Source organism: Eptesicus fuscus, chromosome 2 (genome assembly GCF_027574615.1).
Source record: "Eptesicus fuscus isolate TK198812 chromosome 2, DD_ASM_mEF_20220401, whole genome shotgun sequence".
Lineage (NCBI taxonomy): Eukaryota > Metazoa > Chordata > Mammalia > Chiroptera > Vespertilionidae > Eptesicus > Eptesicus fuscus.
The window spans coordinates 69,920,993-69,942,663 of record NC_072474.1 but is presented as its reverse complement, the minus strand read 5'-3'; the positions used below and the strand labels follow the sequence as shown (position 1 = coordinate 69,942,663).

The 21,671-nt window shown below is 41.6% G+C and overlaps 1 pseudogene; it reads left to right on the top strand.

Moving 5' to 3' along the window:
* Nucleotides 1-15,065: 15,065 nt before the first annotated feature.
* On the top strand, nucleotides 15,066-15,497 carry LOC103288012 (transmembrane protein 230-like; annotated as a pseudogene).
* Nucleotides 15,498-21,671: the final 6,174 nt, after the last annotated feature.

Genomic DNA, 21,671 nt, shown 5'->3' with positions numbered 1-21,671 from the left:
TGCTTTCATCATAATATGTATACAACTTGAAATTACTTTATTTATCTATTTACTAGTGGTGTTGGGGGAGGAGGATGATCTCTCATTCTGGGACATTATTTCATAAGGACAGAGACCTCACTATCTAGCTTGTTCACTGTTTTATCTTTAGCACCTATCATGTAATCTGGAACCTAGAAAGAGGCAATTGTTGTTGGTCCCATTGTTGTTGAGGAGGTCCCCCTGTTATTGTCAAAAGAATTTCAAATTATGAGCTCAAGCATGAGCCTCTTCATTTTTCCACATATTTTGTGTATTTCATATCAGAAAGCATTTATTAATGCTTGCAGAACCATGTCAGCATCCAGTAATGTATATTAAAGGATGTCATGTAGGTCTAAGCTAGCCTTATGAATAAATACCTCCTAATAAAAGAAATTGAGATTTCATGATTAAGGGGTTTAGAAATAATCAAGAGGAGGCTAAAAATAAAACTAGCGGAGGAAGAGTGGACCAAAGAATAGCTACTGGCATGCCTTCCAAAATGATGTCCCAGATTATGATTTCATGAGAAAAAAATAAAATAACTGCTTGCCAAGCTATATAAAAAGGATGAATTCTGGGAGAACTTAGAAACTAATCATTGTTAGGCCTATAGAATCTAGCTACTCTCCACAACCTAAAACTTTCCAAGAACCCATTTCTCCTAGCCATTCTGTTCCCTAGTCTGACTTCCCAACATCCTGATGACATGGTAGGATCAATGGTCTGGGCTTCATTACCCAAACCAGGCCAGTTAAGTTAAAAAAATTTTTTTTTCCTAAAGAAACAAAATGAACTCTTCTGGTTTGCAAATACTCAGTGACATCTCTGCTCAGACCCTAGGCCCGTGGTCGGCAAACCGTGGCTCACGAGCCACATGCGCCTCTTTGGCCCCTTGAGTGTTCTAACGCCACTTCTTCAAAATAGACTAGCCCAGGCCGAAAACCGACTTCTGCGCATGGGCCACGAAGTTTCAATCTCACTGTACGTGCGCGCCTGCACGTGGTATTTTGTGGAAGAGCCACACTCAAGGGGCCAAAGAGCCGCATGTGGCTCGCGAGCTGCGGTTTGCCGACTACTGCCCTAGGCAATTCAAACCTTAGCCTGTTCTTTTGTGTGTGTTTTTCATGTTTGTCTCATTACAGCAGTGAAACCATGTCCCACCTCCTTTAAGCTACATTTTAAAACTGAGTTATAAATAAAGTGTTCCTTCCTACATGGAAAGCTAGTCTCTTTGTCTTCATCTTTAGAAGGCTTGAAAAGAGCACCACTTTCTAAGTCAGAGGACAAACTTTCCCAGTCATCCCTGTATTCAGCTCACTCCGCACCAACCTGTGAAGTTCAGTCCAGGCCCTGCCACCCCTGGGAGTTTGCTATTGCTCCATTCCACACTGATCATCCTGAACCCATGCAGTTTAAGTTGCTATTGTTTTCTAATTGCATAAGGTAAAGGAGGAACAAAGTGGGAGATAGTGGGAGAAGCAAGAGAGAAGAGATAGCAAATTGTGCCAAGGACTATGTCATGCGCATTACATAGGCAATCTCATTTACTCCTCAACACAGCCCTATACATTAATGAGGTTCATAAGAGGCTAAGAAACTTGTCCACAGTTCAGAGCCAAGAAAACATAGTCAGGATTCAAACGCTGGGATCTGACTACACAACTTTGTTTCCTACTGCTGCCACAACAATTTACCACAAACTTAGTGGCTTAAAACAATACAATTTATCATCTTACCATTAGAAGTCTGACAGGTCTCACTGGGCTAAAAGCAAGGTCTAGGCAGGGCTGCCTTCCTTTCTGTAGGTTCTAGGAGAGAATCCATTACAATCCAATACAAATTCCTCTGTATTGAAGAAATCAGTTTTATCTCCTCTTCTACTTCACCCCAAGCACAGGTCATACAAGGAATCAGACCAGGAAGATGAAAGATATGAAAATTGTGGCATGTTTCAGGAATAAACATCCTAACAGGTATCCATTAGCTGCAAAGCAGAGCACTCAGAGTTTTGGAGATGGAAAGGGAGCTCACATTATGGTGAAAGAAAGAACTATTTACAGAGCATTGGGCATGTGGTAGAGACACTCGTAACCAATATTGAAGTATGATATCTAGAACCAAGGAAGTAATCACACCTCTGCAGACTCTCTACTCACCTAACCACATCTGTAGTGTTTATTGCAGTTTTAGTCACCAGGGGATATGTGCTGTGGGATCCACAAGAAAAACATGAGAATACTGTCAGGAAAGGAGAACTCTTTAAGGAATCAAGATTAAATCCTCAAACAATTAAAGGGCCATCTTTTATTAACAAGATACTTGGAAAAGTCCCATTAAATTCTTGAAAACAAAAACAAAACTAAAGAATTCATGCTACAGGAAAGCTCATTTCTGATTTGCTGGGTAAAAGAACTTGAACAATTCAAACCACCCAAAAATGAAACAAATCATATCTGGACATTGGCAGTTCCCACTGTTGATAGCTTCACCGCACAGCCTGGAAGACCCTTTATTAACTATATGGTAGAGGATATTCGTGTACGAAAAATTAAGAATGGACTAAAGCCCTACAAGATCTCATTCAATGCTGTAATTCTGCGACAAATTGCACTTTAATAGAGTTTTCTCTCATTGCAAGGAAATTTGTATTTGTTTCCTACTGCTGCCACAACAATTTACCACAAACTTAGTGGCTTAAAACAATACAATTTATCATCTTACCATTAGAAGTCTGACAGGTCTCACTGGGCTAAAAGCAGGTCTAGGCAGGGCTGCCTTCCTTTCTGTAGGTTCTAGGGGAGAATCCATTTCCTTGCCTTCTCTGGCTTCTAGGCTTATGGCCCCCTTTCTCCATCCTTAATGCCACAACAGCATTCCAAGTCTCTCTCACATATCACTTCCCTCCACCTTCCTCATCTGCTTCTCTTCCATTTCTAAGGACCCTTGTGATTACATTGGGCCCACCCAGATAATTCAGGATAGTCTCTCTAGGTTAAGGTCAAATGAATAGCAATCTTAATTCTATTTGCAGCCTTAGTTCCCTTTACCATGTAACATAACACATTCACAGGTCCCAGCGATTACTAGTAGGAGACATGTCTTCGGGATGGTGCAGAAGGGGCATTATTCTGACTATCCCATCAAGGTTCTGACAAATGCCACCAGTACATCCCACCAGTTCAAGCTGACATGTGACTCTTGGCCTTCCCTGAAGATCACAGGGGAGAGGAAAGGGATTTGGTGAGAGTACATCAGGCCTCCTCAAGTAAACTTGAGAAACTCAGCCTTTACTTAACCCAAATCAAGCGAAGAAAATTGCAGAAAATATTTTTCTGATTAAATAGATCTTACCTCTTGATATAGGATATCAAATGATTCAAGTGAACATTGACCCCCAAACATTCCTTGGGACCTAAAGCCTAAGTAACTAAGCAAAGAAATCAACCAAAAGTATCCAATAAGGGAGCCTCCAAAATTGATAGGTTATAAAATTAGTCAGAAAGGAAAAATTAAAAGGTAGCTAGCTCTCCTCTCCTCTCTCTCCTTTTGTCCCCAATATATATTAGAAGCTAGATGTGTCTTCCTTGTATCTCCCTTCCCCATGGCAGACACTACTACTCCTTCAGCCTTTCTCACAGCCTGCAACAGGCTTCAGAAGTCTTCCCCAGTCTGTACCCAAAGCAGTAACTAGCAATTATCAGAGTTGGCACATGAGAAAAACTATTTGCTATCTCCTTAGGAAAGATTCTCTGTTTGGTGGGTTGGGGTTTAGAATTGTTGCTATTGCTTTAATAATTACTTTGTACAGGGCAATGAGCTGGAAATCATGCTTTCAGAAAAAAATGTACAATTCATAATCTCAACTGTCTAAGGAATACAGTCTAGTAACATTTATTGCTATTTTGGCTTTTTTAAATATATCTTTTATATTTAAAAGGGAAAGAGAGAGATACATATAAACATCAATGATGAGAATCATTAGTGGGCTGCCTCTTGCATGCCCCACATGGGGGATCAAGCCCACAACCCCGGGCATGTGCCCTGACCCGGAATCAAACCGTGACTTTCTTGTTCATAGGTTGACGCTCAACCACTGAGCCACGTTGGCCGGGTACTATTTTGTTTTTATAAATAGAACTCCTGACCTCACACCCCCCTTACTTGTATTTACATGGAGTTTTATCATTATACTACCTTAGGAACTCCATAATTTGAATCACAAAGAAATCCTTGATTGGTCATTTCTTTTTCATAGGCATACTTATTGTGGGATATTTTTCTAAGGGCCCTTTCAGCCACCATAAATGGTCTATCAGTCAGGAGTCTCTCTGTTGTAGTTGATAGAAAACTCTATTAGAACTAGTTGAAGCAAAAAAAGAGAATCATTGACTAACATCCTGAAAAATCAAGGGGTGAATCTGGCTTTGGCCATTTTCAAAGTCTCCAATGATGCTCTCAAATCGTCTCACCCTCAGCACCACTTCCCCTCTTTCCCCTTGTTGATGTCATTCTCCTGCAGGCCCTTGCCTTGTGGGGACAAGATAGCTTGCAGCAGCTCCAAACTTACATCTTGTCTCCAGAAACCCCAGTAGAAAAGAAAATTCTTCTCTATCTACTCCTCCAAAGGTCCTGGACTGAATTTAAATTTAGTGGCTTATTATTGATCTAGCTCAGGTCATGTGCTCACCTATGAACCAATAACTCTGACAAGAGAAATGCAAACTTCTAATTAGCCATCCCTCAGCACCTGCCAACTTCTGGAAAAACTCAGACTCTACCTAACCCAAATCAAGCAAAGAAAATTGCAGAAAATATTTTTCTGGTTAAATAGATTTTACCTCTTGATATAGGATATCAAGTGACTCAGGTGAATATTGACCCCCAAACATTCCTAGGGACCTAAGGCTTAAGTAACTAAGCAAAGAAATCAACCAAAAGTATCTAATAAGGGAGCCTTCATAATTGGTAGGTTATAAAATTAGTAAGAAAGGAAAAATTAAAAGGTAGCTGCATTGAGTGCCATTTGAACCACATGAGATAAAAGAAGAAAGACATTGATTCCCCCAAGAAAAATTGGGATTCTGTTACCAGGGAAAATGGATGCTGAGTAGGTAGAAATATCAGGCAACCCCTATACTTGGTGACAATTTGAGTTAGATTACTAGCAACTCTCTGGCTCAACATTAGCTGAGAACAGGACAAGGAAAAGAATGCCATCATTTGGATAGGAGAGCATATGGAGGAGGCTGTCCAAAGCTCAGACCACAGTCCAAGGAAGTGGGATTAGATGGGACACCACAGTAGAGGGGCCCTGGGCAATTTGCCTGACATTTTAGGATCAAAGTCCAGAAGATACAGACAGCCACTGAAAGGGGAACACTCACCAAATTCACAAGCCTTATTCATTTTGCTTAAGCCTGAAATAACTTCTAAGAAAATAGAAAATAGAATATGACGACAAAATGATTTGGTATCAGGCAACCTGGCTTTGAGCCCCAACATTTACCAGTGGTATGTCACTTAACCTCTCAAAGCCTCAGTTCCTTGGGATTAATAGTACTTCCTATCTTGCAGAGAATTAAATGTGATCTAATGTGTAAAAAGGATCATTTCTTAAGGTGATTACTTAAGATGACCCTCCCATCCACATGGCTATTGCAATGAGACTTTTCTATTGTATTCACCCTCCCTTTGAATCCAGGCTGCCCTGGTCGTTGCTTTGTTCAATAGAATGAGGCAGAAAGGATGTGTGGTTTCCAAGGTTAGCCTGTAAGAGGCTTTGCAGCTTCCATTTATTCACTTTTGGAAAACTCCCTCTTGGAAGCCAGCCACCGCGCCATAAACAAACTCAGGCTAGACTACAGAATAAGGAGAAGCAACATACAGAGAGACCCTGAAAATGGGAAGCTATCTTGAATGTCCCAAGCCTACTTGAGCTCCCAGCTGAATGCAGCTGCATGAAAGTCTTCAGCTGCATCACATGAAGAACATCTCATCTGAGCACAGTCAACCCACGGAATAATGAGAAATAATAAAGCACTGTTGTTTGTGTTTTTTTAATATATTTTATTGATTTTTTTTTTTTTTTTTTTTTTACAGAGAGGAAGGGAGAGGGATAGAGAATTAGAAACATCCATGAGAGAAACATCAATCAGCTGCCTCCTGCACACCTCCTACTGGAGATGTGCCCACAACCAAGGTACATGCCCTTGACTGGAATCGAACCTGGGACTTTTCAGTCCACAGGCCGATGCTCTAACCACTGAGCAAAACCGGTTAGGGCAAGCACTGTTGTTTTAATCCACTATGTTTTTGGTGGTTTATAACAGAACTGGTAACCGAGACAATGTGTAGAAAGAATGTTTCTGCAGCTCTTGCTATACTTTTCCTGCAGTACTCCTCAAGAGGAATTTTATTTGCACTTTAAGCAGAAGAATTCCTTATTTGTAGGACTGTCTTGTGTTGTGCAAGAGGTCCAGCATCACTGACCCTTACTTGCTAAATCCCAGTGGTGCTCTACAGTCATTGAGAGAATCAAAGACACCAGGCCCAAATGCCCCTTGCTATGACACAAATCCAAGAGGAGCACTTACTTCTGGGAGGGTGAAGACTTCAGAGGTTAGCCTCCCTAATCAAAGGCAGGAACTGTATTCTTCCTGTGTTTCCTGATCCTCATTATGAGTTGAAATACTTTCTTCCCTGGCATTGCATGTTGCCTTAAAAAGAAAGGACTACATACCAAATAGATGGATGGCTTGGCAAGCCATGACCCTCTTGGTGGGAGAACTGAATGTCCTACTTCAAGGATGGCCTGGACTGCACTACACTGTGCACATTCTCTGCTCTAAGTGCTTTAAGAGAGGGTCGCCCAATCCACACGCTTTCCTAGGGGGAGCTGCTGAGTTAGGCCAAACAGGAAGGAGTGGCCAAGATCATTTGCCCCAAGAACGGCAGTGAGCGAGTGAATGTTGCCTTGGTTTACCTACCTATACCGACTGTGATCAGCCCCTGTTCCAAGAAGAACGTTGGTGAAAAGCACAGAAACCAGTGACCTTTATGGCTGTGGAATTTCCGTGAAGAGACTCACCTGGACTATGTATTGCACCTGGTAACCCTCCACACTCCCAGTGTGTCGTGAACTTGAGTGCATGGTTCAGGGTGCTCTCAGAGGAGGGAGCACGCCTGGCCTGCCCATGAGGTGGGGAGGGGGGGAGGGGACGTCAGGAGAGATAATATGGAGCAAGTGTTTTACAACCTGAACCTCAGAACTGTGATCCTCCAAGGAGAGCGCTACTTGAAGAAAAGACCAAAAAAAAAAGTCGAATGGCTTCTCAGGGATTTTGTTTTCTGTGCACATATAAGCCATAGTTCCAGCGCAGGTGGCAGTATTTAGAGCACTCAGATTTCAGTTCTGTTCAATGTGAATGAGGGCACGCCTGACCATTCATTGCTGTTCCATAACTAGTGTAAAATATGTATATGTTTATCTTTTTTCTTTTGATATGCAAATATATTTAAATTTATACAGTTAAAAAAGAAAGAAAGGACTGCATTAGGCCATACCAAAAGTGAGTTTAGAATGCCTATAAAATTATACTACACTAGAGGCCTGATGCATGAAGATTCGTGCAAGAATGGGCCTTCTTTCCCCTGGCTGCCAGCACTGCCTTTGCTCCTCCAGAGCTGCCTTTTCGCTCTGGCCTGGAGCCACCTTTCTGCCTTCCCACACTGCCCCAGAGGCACAGAGCAGCAGGGGTCGGGGCAAAACACCTGAGTCGTCGCCATGATGACACAAGCGTCCTGCCCCACCCCCAGCCGCTCCGTGCCTGCGTATGCAAATTAACCCACCATCTTTGTTAGATTAATTTGCATACTCACTCCTGATTGGCTGGTGGGCATTGTGAAGGTATGGTCAATTTGTATCTTTCTCTTTTATTAGTGTAGATTATTTGATAGTAAATAATGCAACTAGATGTGGTAAACCTGGATAGATTTGGCCTTAAAGGGGCTCCAAAGAAAACTGTTTTCTACAGTTAATTAAAGTTCAGTTAATGTAGAAATCATCAGCAGTCTTTCTCAAATTTGTCCCATTTATTTAGCACTTGAGGCTCAGGAGAAAATAAGTAAATGAACATTATTCTTGGCTGCATGACCATCCTTGTCTTTTCCTCTTAATGGATCTTTGTAATAGAAACTGCTAGTAATAAAAAATTGACAACACAAGCTAGGGTGTTGTGGAGATGAAACTTCTCTAAGACAAATACCACTTTCCAGGAGGCAGAGGACTTAAGAAGCGACCTCCTAAAAGAGAGTTGCCATTAACCATGACTATATATCTCTTCTTCGTAAACAGCAGGGAAGATCAAAACATTATCTGTTAATTTCACAACAGTGGAATTCCAGAGCTTGTATTTTCTTTCCTGGAGAACTTCAAATTTCCAAGGCCAACTTTAAGTGCAAGATTTCATTCAGTCAGTTTGAAGCATCAGTACTTCTGACTTAATAAGATATAAAATATTCCTTCTACCCAATTCTTCTACCCACATCCATTTCCCCCTTTCATATTTCTATTAGTTTTGAATCTCATGTTCCGGGTAAAGTATTAGCTGAAATGGGGATGGTAATTTATTTGAGCAGTAATTTGTCTGGTGATTTAGTTCTAAACAAAAGCTAGTATGCTAGACTTGCACATACCATTCAAAGAAGACACAGGATGCCAAGTTAGAATTTAGAATGAAGCTTTCAAAAATAACAAAATTAAACTTTAAGTCCTTGTATTAATTATATTTACTCAAGATTGTACAAATTCCCTAGTAATCTTAAAGGAGTGGAATAAAGACGTAATTATATTATTAGAAAAAGATAAGATCCTATATAATAAAAGGCTAATATGCAAATAGACCGAATGGCAGAACAACAAGTCGCTATGATGTGTGCTGACCACCAGGGGGCATGCGTGGAACATGGTGGGCATCGGCCATGGAGGGATGGTGGAGCAGGTGAGCGGGGAAGCCAGACCAAGGCAGGGCGCCAGTGGCTGTCATCAGGGCAAAACTCTGGTGGTTACTAAAAATTCTTTGCTCCTGCGTGCCACAGTCCCTGCCCAGCGCTCGCACCTGCTGCTGGCTCCTGGCACCGGCCCTGATCGCTTGGTGCCATCAGTGGGTGCGAGTGGTGGCTGCTGGCCCCAATCGCCCCTGAGGGCTTCTCCACCTCCCCCTGCTCCTGAGGGGCAATTGGGGCAGCAGCCGATGCTCACACCTGCTGCTGGTGCCAGCCCCAATAGCATTGCAACATCAGCACATGGGAGTGGTAGCGATGGGAGCGGAGCTGCTGGCAGACAGGGGACCGGGGGCCATGGTGGGAGGGGCCTGGTGGGGACACAGAAGATGGGCCAATACATGCCCCTGTGCCCACCGCAGCCTCGCAGCCCACAATTCCTTTCAAGGTGCACAAATTTGTGCACAGGTAGGGTCCCTAGGCCTGGCCTGTGATCAGGGCTGATCTACCCCAGCTGCTGGCAGCCTGTCCCCTCTGCCACCGCTGGTCTCCCTCTGTTTGTGGGGTGACCGGCGGGGCAATCAGGGCCCCTGTGACACCTGCGTCTGCTGCCACCCACCCCCAGTTCCCAGTTCCCCATCAGGCAATTGGAGCCTGCCGGCCAGGGGGAGGGATCAAGAGGTTGGCCAGCAGGCCCCAATGGGGTGATCAGGGCTTGCAGGCTGGTTGAGCGTCTGCCCCCTGGTGGTCAGTGCGCATCATAGCCAACCAGTCATCCACTGTCTGGTTGATTTGCATATTACACTTTTATATGTAGACTAGAGGCTCAGTGCATGAAATTTGTGCACTGGGAGTGGGGGTCCCTCAGCCCAGCCTGCCCCCTCTCACAATCCGGGAGCCCTCAGGGGATATCCTAGTGGGCCTAAGCCACAGTCTGGCCTCCCTCTGCGGGAGGCAACCAGCTGATCAGGGGAAGGCACCCCCCCCAATCACCCCACTGCTGCTGCCACTGCGGGCCGCTGAAGCCACCAAGGTGTTTTCATCAACACGGATTCTAGACCCTTCACCATGGAAAAATGACAACTTTCTTTAGGCATTTTCAAGATGTCTCTTTCATAGAATATTACATTTCTTTCTTTTTTTTCTTTTATCCTCACCTGAAGATATTTTTCCATTAATTTTTAGAGAGCATGGAAGAGAGAGGGAAAGACAGAGAGAAACATCAATGTGAAAGGGACACTTTGATTGGTTGCCTCCTGCATGAGCTCTGACCTGGCCCTGGCCAGGGAGGAGCCTGCAACCTAGGTACATGCCCTTGATCAGAATCAAACCCGGACCCTGCAGTCCACAGGCCAAAGCTCTATCCACTGAGCCAAACTGGCTAGGGCAGGATATGACATTTCTTAGACCCTCCAGCAGTGGACCTTCATTTTTGGATCACCTTCTTGGATTCTTATTACCCAAGTTACCAAGAACACTGCAAGTAGAGTACAGGGAGCTTAGCCAATGAGCTGTAAGAAAAGGTGTTTCCTCAGCAGCTCACACGCAGAGGCAGGATTTCTGGCATGCTGTCTCCCAGCAAGGGCAGGCCCCACTGTGTGTTGCATGTCCACCCCTGCACTGAGTGTCTGCCCCCTGGTGGTCATTCCACCATTCAGTCGATTTGCATATTAGGGTGTTATTATATAGGATAATTATCTCTGAAAAGGGGTAAAAACTCCCCACCTTAAATGGTTGTTAAGAAGACTAGTTACCTTCTCCAGACAGCTATTGGAGCTGATTGGATTAGGTCTGGACACCTGAGATATGGTGACACATGGCATAACTGTAAAATTATTTCTTTTCCTGGGGAGGTAGAGGAGGGGAGGGGGAGTGTTAAACAGTATTATATTCTAATTTGCATTTAGTCATTCTTCCCTTCCCTACTGACAGGAGCCTGGACCCATTTACATTGTCTCTCAGCCCACTGAGTTAACTCCAAGTCAATACAGACTTCAGCTTGTATCTTCAGCCCTGTCCCAACAAAACTGACCATTTCCTGCTTCTTCAGTCTCCACCCCTCACTTTCACTAGCCCAGGCTAGGCTGCCCCCATAGAATGTAGATATAGCAAGAAACAAAATCAATATTGATTTTGTTTCACATCTTTATTCAAGTCTTAATTTGAAATAAATACTCAAAGGCTCAACTCTGAGAAGGATGGGTTCTTGCCTAAGATTTAGGACAGATTCATAACAAATGATTGTGTTTTCTGCTTGACATATGGTTTAAATTAGTCCGCTGTGAAAAACAATTTAGAATATAAATAAAATGGGCTTGCCCTACCTGGTTTGGCTCAGTGGATGGAGCGTTAGCCTGAGGACTGAAGTGTCCCAGGTTTGATTCTGGTCAAGGGCACATGCCCGGGTTGCAGGCTTGATGACCAGTGGAGCGCATGCAGGAGGAAGCCAGTCAGTGATTCTCTCTTCTCATGGATGATTCTATCTCTCTCTCCCTCTTCCTTCCTCTCAGAAATCAATAAAAATGTTTTTTAAAAGAAGAAAAAAGAGAAGAAAGTAAAAGGAAAGAAAAGGAAAAAAGAAGAAGAGAAAATGGACTTAGCGAAAATGCCATGTCAGAACACATTATATAAGACTTTATAGATTTGTGTATAAAATCTCCATCTAGTGGACTGGCCAAGGATTCTATTAACTTAGTAATTGGAGAAGCAAGCATTCATCTATCACTACAACAAATAATGTGAGATGGAAACAGATCCAGGTTCATCAGAAACATTATTAGAGCTGCTACTCTCCCTTTGCACTTGACTCACAGTCCTGTTACCAATAACCCATGGCCTCAGAGTAGCTAAAACAACAAAACAAAACAAACAAAAAACAAAACAAAACAGCCATGGGACCACTGGGATTCAATGCAATCATCATTCAGCAAAGTTATAGCTTAATGGCTACTGATTCAAACACTAGAGTCCACACGACCCTGTCCAGTTCTCATTATCACATTAACCTCATCCTTAAATTCTCCAAAGATATTTTTCTCCCAACAAGTTCCTCTTCAAAGATTTATAATTACCATGAAACACTGTAATTCATACATTAAATGGTTTATTCCAGACATCCAGCTAATAACTGATTACCACTGTTTGCCTGACTGAAGCCTGCCTGTTACTATGAGACTTTGCCTCTCCAGTTAATTAATATTTTTCAGGCACTTGTCTGGAAGACAACCATAGGAGTTGCTATGTAATTGCCATTGTTTACCACAAATTGCAAGGTGCCATGGTTACTTCATCCTTGTCACTGTGATCTAACATCATCATCACCATCATTATCAATATTTATTGAATGACCACTTAAATGCACTCAACTTTACTAAGTGCTCTAATGTGTCCTACAGCACAGCTTGCCAATGAAGGCTAATCAAATAGCACACCAGAGTCTTACTGCTATTCCAGTACTATTTTTTTTAAGTAATTATTTCTACTCACTTTTGGAACCTAAAAGTTAGAAGCATAAACATTAGCAAATTATCCCTTTATTGGGTCATCTATATCTTTTTAATCTATGATGTCTAACACATATAGGCTCTCTTAAATGAAGCTATGAATGAATTTAATAAACAAGTATGCAGAAACTTGTAGCAAAAATATCCAATGATAAAAAAGAGAGAGTAAAAAGTAGCCGATGCCTCTTACGCATATTGTCCTCCTTCATCCAACATTGCATCCAGGGAAAGTTAAGTCACATTTTTTTCCCTTTAAAGGAAAAAGAAAATTACAGAAGGCAGATGCTCAGGGGTTCTCTTGAGCATCATATGATCTGACATTGCAGAGTTTAAACTTACTCTGTTGAGACACAACTGATGCTTACCTAAGCAAAAGACTCTCATGGGATATCCAAGGTTGACTGTAACCTCCACTTCTTTCTCTCCTCTTCAAGAAATGATAGAATGTAAGGGATATGGGCATGAATATAGGGATAATCCTGAATTTTCTTTTATTTCTTTAAAACAAAAATGTAAATCTTTCAAATATCTTGGTGCCTGAACTTTACTGGTAAGGTAATTACTTGGAAATACTATATTGTAACTGATTGTAACATGCCTTGATCTCTCAGCACAGAAGCCAAGAGACCTGGGTTCTAGGTCCTGATCATACAATAATTAGCCCTATGAATTTAAGCAAGTCATTGAATTTCAGTCTTATTGTAACATGAAGAGGTTGAACAAGGGTCCCACTTCAATTCCAATTACTCTACCAGAGGGCTGCTTTGGAGCCCTCCTTGGATTCTAAAGTTAGCCAAGTATGGCCATCCTGGGAAAAGCTAAACAGGACTTTGAGCTTTATCAAGAGTTTTTATATCTCAAAGCAGTTTATCCTCCCAATCCTTCTTCCAGAAATTTCCACATCATGTAGAAAAAAAAAATAAACTGGAAACTTTTCTCAAGCATGAAAGATCTCATAGTATGGCTGGATTCTATAAGCTAGCTTTTTGGACATTTACTTATTCTTTGCCCAAACTTTGTCCCATTGGAGATCCATCTTCTCCCCTTCTATAATAATCTTGCTCAGTCTATGTGGTTCAAGTACAAATCTCTGCATCCTAGAATAAACACATGACATAACCTTTATGCTTGCAGGACTCTTGATTCTCATGACAGGTTTGTGAGGTGAACAAGATAGGTATAATTCTGCTTCCCATTGTAAATGAAATAAAACAATTAACTGGGTTTTATGACTTCATTAAAACCATACATACAGGAGCTGCTGCTACACAAACCCCAGAGTTTTCCCCACTTCAAATCTAGTGTTAACTCCATTTCCCTACAAGATTGTGAACCCCTTCACTTGTCATTATATCCTCATCCTGTAAGTAGACAGAAAATTTACCCAAGATTCTGAGAATAAGGTTACTATCATCAACCCCTGTAAAAGAAGAGAGCAGACTTTAGCAAAAGCCATTATAAAGATGCAGAATGTCTCTACAAGATTAAAGGTAGGAAGAGCAACATTGGCGGTAGCTTAATCAATAGCATTGATTTAAGGGGCAGCAGTGTCAGGAAAGAGGAGTTTCAACATGGAAAATTTAAAAACAAGGGTCCAAAAAGAAAGAAAAAAAAAAGACAATGCTCATCCAACAATGTCTATTTGAAAGAAACATACTATAATGAGGGTGACAAAAGAATTTTAGTCAGCAGAGAAATATTCTACGATGAGGGGCAAGGCTAGTTTATCAAACCTCACAATAGCCTAAATAAAATATCTCCCAATTTGATCCTCTTCACTTTACTTGGTATCTATGTATTAACTTATGATATTAAATAATCTAGTCATTCTAATTTAATTTAGTTCAAAAAGCCTGTTTTAAGTATCCTGTGTACAAGGTATTGTGTTAGGGATTGGAAATAAAAGAATGAGCAAGAAACAGTCTCTATATTCAAGGAGAATGAACAAGATAAAGGGGAGAAAGATCCCCGTGATTCTGACTTGGGCAACTGGGTGGGTGCCATTAAATGATGAATATAAGAGGAACAACAAGAAGGAAGATAGGAAAGAGGAGTTTGGTTTTGAGACATCAGATCAGTTAGGAATGACTTTGGCTGCAAGAAACAACCTCAACCAGCAGAGTTTAAGCAACAGACATTTAATTGCCACACTATGAATTCACAATAGGAGAAATGCAGTGCAGGCTAGCGCCGTGGTACAACAATATCATCAAGGATATAGGCTCATTCCATCCTTTATTTCACTATCCTTGGTACTTCACTTTACTTGGTATTCATGTACTAATTCATGACATTGTACTACTAACCTTGGCACATTGGCATTTTGTCATTGTGCTTGTTACCTCATATTGCAAGTCCCAGGTTATGTGTCAGCTATGTGACTAAAATGTCATTTGTCATCCCTCTTTAATCACTATAATGACTCTCCTAAACCCCAACATATCAAAAATCAGAATTGGGGGAGGCGTGTCATGAGGGAACTGTCAGTGCGCAGGTGAGTTGGCGCGGTGCTCTGTATGGTAGCTGTGTCAGTGTGTTATGATGCCATCTCGTACCAATCTGGCTACTGGAATCCCCAATAGTAAAGTGAGAAATACTCATGACTCTCCAGCATAGATGATGGCTCCATTGATCTTCAGTTTAAGAAAAGCCCACCTAAGATCCCATTTAAGGTCATTGAGCTTGCTACAGTGCTGTTTTTGACTGGCACTTTTCTCATTATCATAGGCTCCTCCTGCTGGCGGGCTATCTCAGCAAAGGGGGATGGAGGAGCGTTGCAGACCAGCACTCATCCTGGTGTTCCTGCCAGGATTTTACCACCTACTTATCACCTACTGTGCATCCAAAGGCTACTGGGGTTACTCCTAAAATGACAATTCAGACTTAATGACTGGTACCCACCTCAGCCCTGAGAAGCAGTCAGATGGGACTGAGCTCAGCTTTAAGATACTGAGCAGAAACTATGGCTAAGGGCTAAGGAATTCTATAGTTTGCAGATGTTTAACAAAACAATGGCCAGGTTTTATGGGTCTATCCTAAAGATGTTAACTGAGTTTACAATTAGCTAATTAGGGCATGCTCTATTTTTCATCTCCTGGCCCTGACAGAAAGCTGACAAGTTTTTCCACATGAACCTGCATCATGGAAGAATAGCAATGTTAATTGGAGAAAGTGGAAAGTATTGCTGCCACCACCCTTTTAAGTAGAGCATTTCTTTTAAACAGTCTTTATTGTCGGTTTGTTCTTATAACAAATGGAAGAATGCAGTAAGTCAAATTTCTTATTACTAAATAATTTATTTTGAAAATACCTAAGTATCTTACTCTCTATGCTCTAACTTCATGTTCTAGTGAAAGATGTTGGCAAAATCAAATATTAATGTGGATGCATCTGTAATATTTTTTTACTTGCTTATTAAGAGTAATGAGGAATTTTAAACCTCAGTGCAAGTTTTCAAAATGTTAACACTTTCTCTGTTCACCACTCCTTGGCTAGCTCTGATCTGGCTCACCATTAGGTTGGGCACCATATAATTTGGGTAATTCTACCCTTTTAGATTAAAATGGTCTGTATATCATGCCATTAAGGACTGGACTTTTGACTGTTTTCTAAGGAAAAAAATGTAGATAAGAGTTAGAGTTTATAACCTCATTGTTAGCACCTTGTATTTATGTCATTCTCAAGATTTGGCCTAGATCCCTAGGGAACTAGACTGCCATAGTGTGATTGTTTCCTAGCTTGCAAAAAGTGACTTATGTTCAAAGGAAATTAAATTGTCAAAATCTTAAATCCTACACTTAAATAAGTTAACTTTACACATACTTCAGAAAACAATTTAATGATGATATGATATCTGAGATCCCCTCCCAAAGAAATCAACAATTATATAAAATTCAGTAATCCAACATGGAAGATAAAAACAAAAATGTATAAACAAATCTACTCATTACTCTCCATCCAGCTACTACACCAGTGGTAAGAAAAATAAAAATACAGTCGTGAATGCTAGCTGGATAGAAATCATTTCCAGAAAAAAAAAAATGCAAACAGCCATTAAACATGTAAAAATCTAAAAAGCAAATTGTAAATGGCATTTTCTTTAGAACCCTTGGGCAGATCATCACCACTGCCCTGTTCACACCCGTTAGTAGAGCCATAGTGCACCTGTTGAATGTAAATTGCTTTATGAACAGTTCCTTCCTCAAAGTAAACAGGCTGGATATTGAAATAGCCTTCTAATTTGGAGCTTGCTGCTATCATAGCATCTTGATTTCACCAGATGGGAAACAGTAGATATAATTTTATTTATGATATCAAATATAAGAGAATAATTTTGGGTTTTGTTTTTTTTTTTACCTAGACAAGTAGATTAGCCACCATCACCTGTAAATTCAGGAATGAGATTTAAATAGTTACTATCAATGACTCATTAACATGTAACCACTTGAGTAAATTGCTATATTACTGTACATATGTTCATTGGAATGTGTAAACAAGGCAAGAAACCTGATTCTATTCATTCCAGAAAGTTGTTCTCTATCAAAGTTAATGATTTCCAAACAGAATTTCTGTTTAGAGTAACAAGACAAGAGGCAATAACACAAAACACATCCTCCGCAGCCCAGAATGTTTATTCCTCTAGAGAAGACGCCATCCTTAGAGCATGGGTGGGAAACGTCCAGCCCACAGGCCATAGAAGGCTCGAGAAATCACTTGACCTGGCCCTGTCAAGGCATCAGGGGTGAGTTAATTAAATGTTTGACCAACTATAGCTGGCTAATTTTAAGTTGATTATTTTTTTTATGTCCCGCAAATGGTGTTATAAATATCCAAATGGTCCTTGGCAGAAAAAAGGTTCCCTACCCCTGCTCTAGAGACACATCTGGACAAAATGGTATAAAAAAAACACTGATTTCTTCTCACCACCCTTTTGGCAGCTGCTCACTCAACGGACATGCAAACACAACACACACACACACACTCACACACACACACACACACACACACACACACCCCAATATGCCTGGCCAGACTTCTTGTATGAGCCTCTGTTCCTGAAAATCCAACCCTATTTTTATTTATCAATGCCTTTAAAATCAGTGTCCTCAAAATCTGATCTGTCCAGAAGCTAAAAAGAAAGTTAAATGTAGTATTTACACCAGCAGAGGACTGATGAGACTTCTCCAAAGGGCAATTGCATTTTAAAAGAATGAGTTGGTCCAGACATATGGAAATTTAATAGTAGGCCCTCAGGCAAAATATGCTCCTTTCCAGCCTCCTCTAATCACAACATACTCTACTCAAAAAAAAAAAAGAAAGAAAGAAAAGAAAAAGCTTTATCAAATGTTTTCACTGTTCTCCAACTAAGGCATTTGACCAAAATGTTTCACAATACATCCAGAAAATATTATAAGCCAAACACAAATTTTTTTCTTTAACTATTGAATAGTGTCAATTAATGCCTGCATGAAACCTGCAAGCTCCTTCCGGTGTGTAAATGTCAAAGGCCTATGCTATCAAAGGATCGTAAAACAAAACAGAACTCTTAAATACCCCTAATAGAGTCTCAAAAAGGAAGTGTGGATTAGCTTTTGGAAACAGGTGGTGCAAAGAAGCTACTTTGTGGAACTCTTGATCATCATTCTAATCCAATGAAGAAGAGCATCAGAGTAGATATGCTGAAGCTGTGAAGGTAGACATCTGGTGGATTTAGGAACAGGCCCTTTATATAGACCTGGGCAAAGCTTTCTAAGCAGAAAAGACAACAATGCAATGAGTTTGACTTCTCATCGAACAAAAAGATTAATGTTCAGACAAGTAGAGAGCAAGAGGGAAAGTTATGGGGAAAGAATTCAGAGGGCTGGAGAAGAGCCAGAAAATGTAGACTTTATAAGCTTATCACTTAACACCTAGGGTTCTCAGAATCTACCAGACAAAAATACATGTCATATCAGTCTGGATCCTCTTAAGATACCAAAAACCACTCTGAATCTTAAAAATAGAGAAAATTGAATTTGGGGGATTGATTAAACAGGTAATCAAAGAGCCCAGAAAGCAAAGAATAAATGTCAAGGCCACAGCAGGAATCCACTTCCATGCTGGGGCGGGAGGAATTGTGCAAGGAAATGGCTTCATCAGAGCCCAGGATCATATGGCTTTAGAATAGTTAGGGCCAGGGTAGGGGCCATCACACAGAAGCTGGGCATCGTGAAGAAAGCTGTCTCATGGGAGAAGAGCCTCTCCCAGGACAGGGCAAGAGGAGAAATACCTGACTTCTCTTCTCCTGCCCAGCAATTTTCTACCAGGTCCTCCCACTGACCCAACCTATCTGGAAATATAATTTCCCATGATTCAGAGCAGAGCAAGGGAGGGATGGGAATTGGATCTGAGAGCAAACTGGCAAATGGCAGGCACATAGGTCGACTCTAAGAGGAAAGGTAAAGACAGGGGGAAGATGAGGGCGTAGGTAAACACCTGTATTTGCCGCCTCCCACAACCACATCAAAATTACAACTATAATACAGAACAACCAACATCCAGAACCACTGGAAAGCTGGCTGAATGGAAGTCCTACAATTAGAGAAGTAAAGAAGAAAGCACACTGAGACTGGTAGGAGTATGGAGGCGTGGAATGGGCTGGTCTGGCACCCACATGTGCCGCTTTTTTAATTGGGAGGGAGATCGCCTCTGAGGAGGTCACCCAGAGAAGCAAGGGGTCCCAGCCCTACACCAGACACCCAGCCCAGGGCCTCAGAGCTGGGAAAAGAAGTCCCTATGGGCAGTAAAAACTATGGGCTGTAAAAACCAGTGCAGATTGGGGCTCAGTGACACAGAGGCTGCTGGAGACCCAGCTGTTCCTCTTAAAATGCTGGCACCATAAACTGAACTTACAAGGTCCTGCTTCCTCTGAGCTCCAGTGCCAGGCGAGGCTCTGGGGAACCCAGACATATATGCAGAGGAACTGGATTATCTGGCATCTGGACAGGAACTCAGGGACAGCTTTCTCCCAGACGGAGGTGCTGGCAGAGATCATTGTTCCCATGCTGGGACCTCTCCGGTTGCAGGGCTGACTGGCAGCCATTTCTGTTTGCTCTGCCCTGGTGATTCCCTAAGACTCCGCCTCATCCAATTTACAACCCCACCCATGCAGCAGCTTTTATGTATGATTGGCCTTTCCTTGCTCAGGGTAAAAACCTGTCAAACAAGTTGCAGCTGGGTCAGGGAGCTCCAAACCTATCAATAAAAGGCCCAAGACCCAGCACTAGCACCAACCTGCCTTGCTTCATAGCTGGGCCTCCTGTGGGCACTTCCAAACCTGATACAAAGGGGAAAAATCTGCATATCTCTCTGTAGCTCCTGCTGGGTGGCCCCAGGCAGTGGCTGACTTTGCACCTCCCAGGAGACCCAAGAGTCAGTGTACCCAATGGTAAGTGTCAGACCATACCAGATTACAACTTTACACATCCATAAGCAACACACTCAAGGGGCAGACTCAGTGAGTACCAAAGCCCCACTGAAGTCCTTCTCTATAGGGGTGTCTCCTACACAGCAGCTCCCCCACTGTAGTCACAGCTGGTCCCCACAGCCAATTGGCCTGGAGGTCAATTCCTCCCAGTGACACCAATAGCAATCAAGTCTCAACTACAAGACTGTGCTCATAGCACACAAAGGGGTGCACCTAGAGCTCCCAGCTCAGGTGACTGAGAAGGCTGAGTCACTGGACTCTATGGAACATCTACTACACAAGGCCAATCTACCAACTCAAGGAGACATAGCAGCTCTACCCAATACATAGAAACAAACACAGGGAATCAGCAAAATACAGAGACAAAGAAACATGTCACAAATGAAAGAAATGGAAGAAAGCAAACTACTGGATATAGAGTTCAAAACCACAATTATAAGGTTATTCAAGCATCTTCTAAAAACCTCCAAAAAAAATGGAAAAGGACCAGTCATAAATTAAGCGTACACTGACTAAAATAAAGAATAATATACAGGAATTCAACAATAGAATAGAGGATTCTGAGACTCAAATCAACGATTTGAAATATGAGAAAACAAAAAAATACCCAACCAGTAGAGCAAAAAGAAAAAAGAATCCAAAAATATGAAGAAATCAGCTGATTTTGCAACAGAAACTATGCAAGCCAGAAGGGAGTGGCAAGAAATATTCAAAGTGATGAAGAGTAAGGACCTACAACCAAGATTACTCTACCCAGCAAAGCTATCATTTAGAATTGAAGGTCAGATAAAGAGCTTCACAGACAAGAAAAAGCTAAAGGAGTTCATCACCACCAAACCAGTATTATATGAAATGTTGAAGTGTATTCTTTAACCCTTTGCACTCGCTTGCTTTTTTCTCGATTCCTTTATTCTACTCGGGATTTAATTTTTTAAATACCCCAGATTTTACAAAGCGCGGCAGTAGAATAAAAAAACTGGAGTTTCTTTTCATACAAACTTATTTATTTGGATTTGTTTATATTTCAAAATATTGATACATTCAATACAATTCGACATACGAGCTGCTACCGATGCTAACCGTGTCAAGTCACACTCGATATCCGAGTGCAAAAGGTTAAGAAGAGGAAAAAGGCCGAAACCGGTTTGTCTCAGTGGATAGAGCATCGGCCTTTGGACTGAAAGGTCCCAGGTTCGATTCCGGTCAAGGGCATGTACCTTGGTTGCCGGCACATCCCCAGTGGGGAGTGTGCAGGAGGCAGCTGATTGATGTCTCTCTCTCATCGATGTTTCTAACTCTCTATCCCTCTCTCTTCCTCTCTGTAAAAAAATCAATAAAATATATTTTAAAAAAAAGAAGAGGAAAAAGAAGAAAAAGATAAAAAATATGAACAACAAAATGGCAACAAATATGTACCTATCAATAATTAAATCTAAAAATCAAAATAAGCACATAAGAAATTTAATAAATAGAATAAACTGGTGAATAAAATACAATCAGAGGCATGAAAATGGAATGGACTGATGATTCTCGGGGAGGTGGGGGAGCAAGAAGAGATTAAACAAAGATCTGATATGCATGTATGCATTACTTATGGACACAGACAATAGGGTGGCAAAGGCCTGGGGTGGGGTGGGAACCAGGTGGAAGGGGGCAATGGGGGAAGGGGGAAGAGGGAC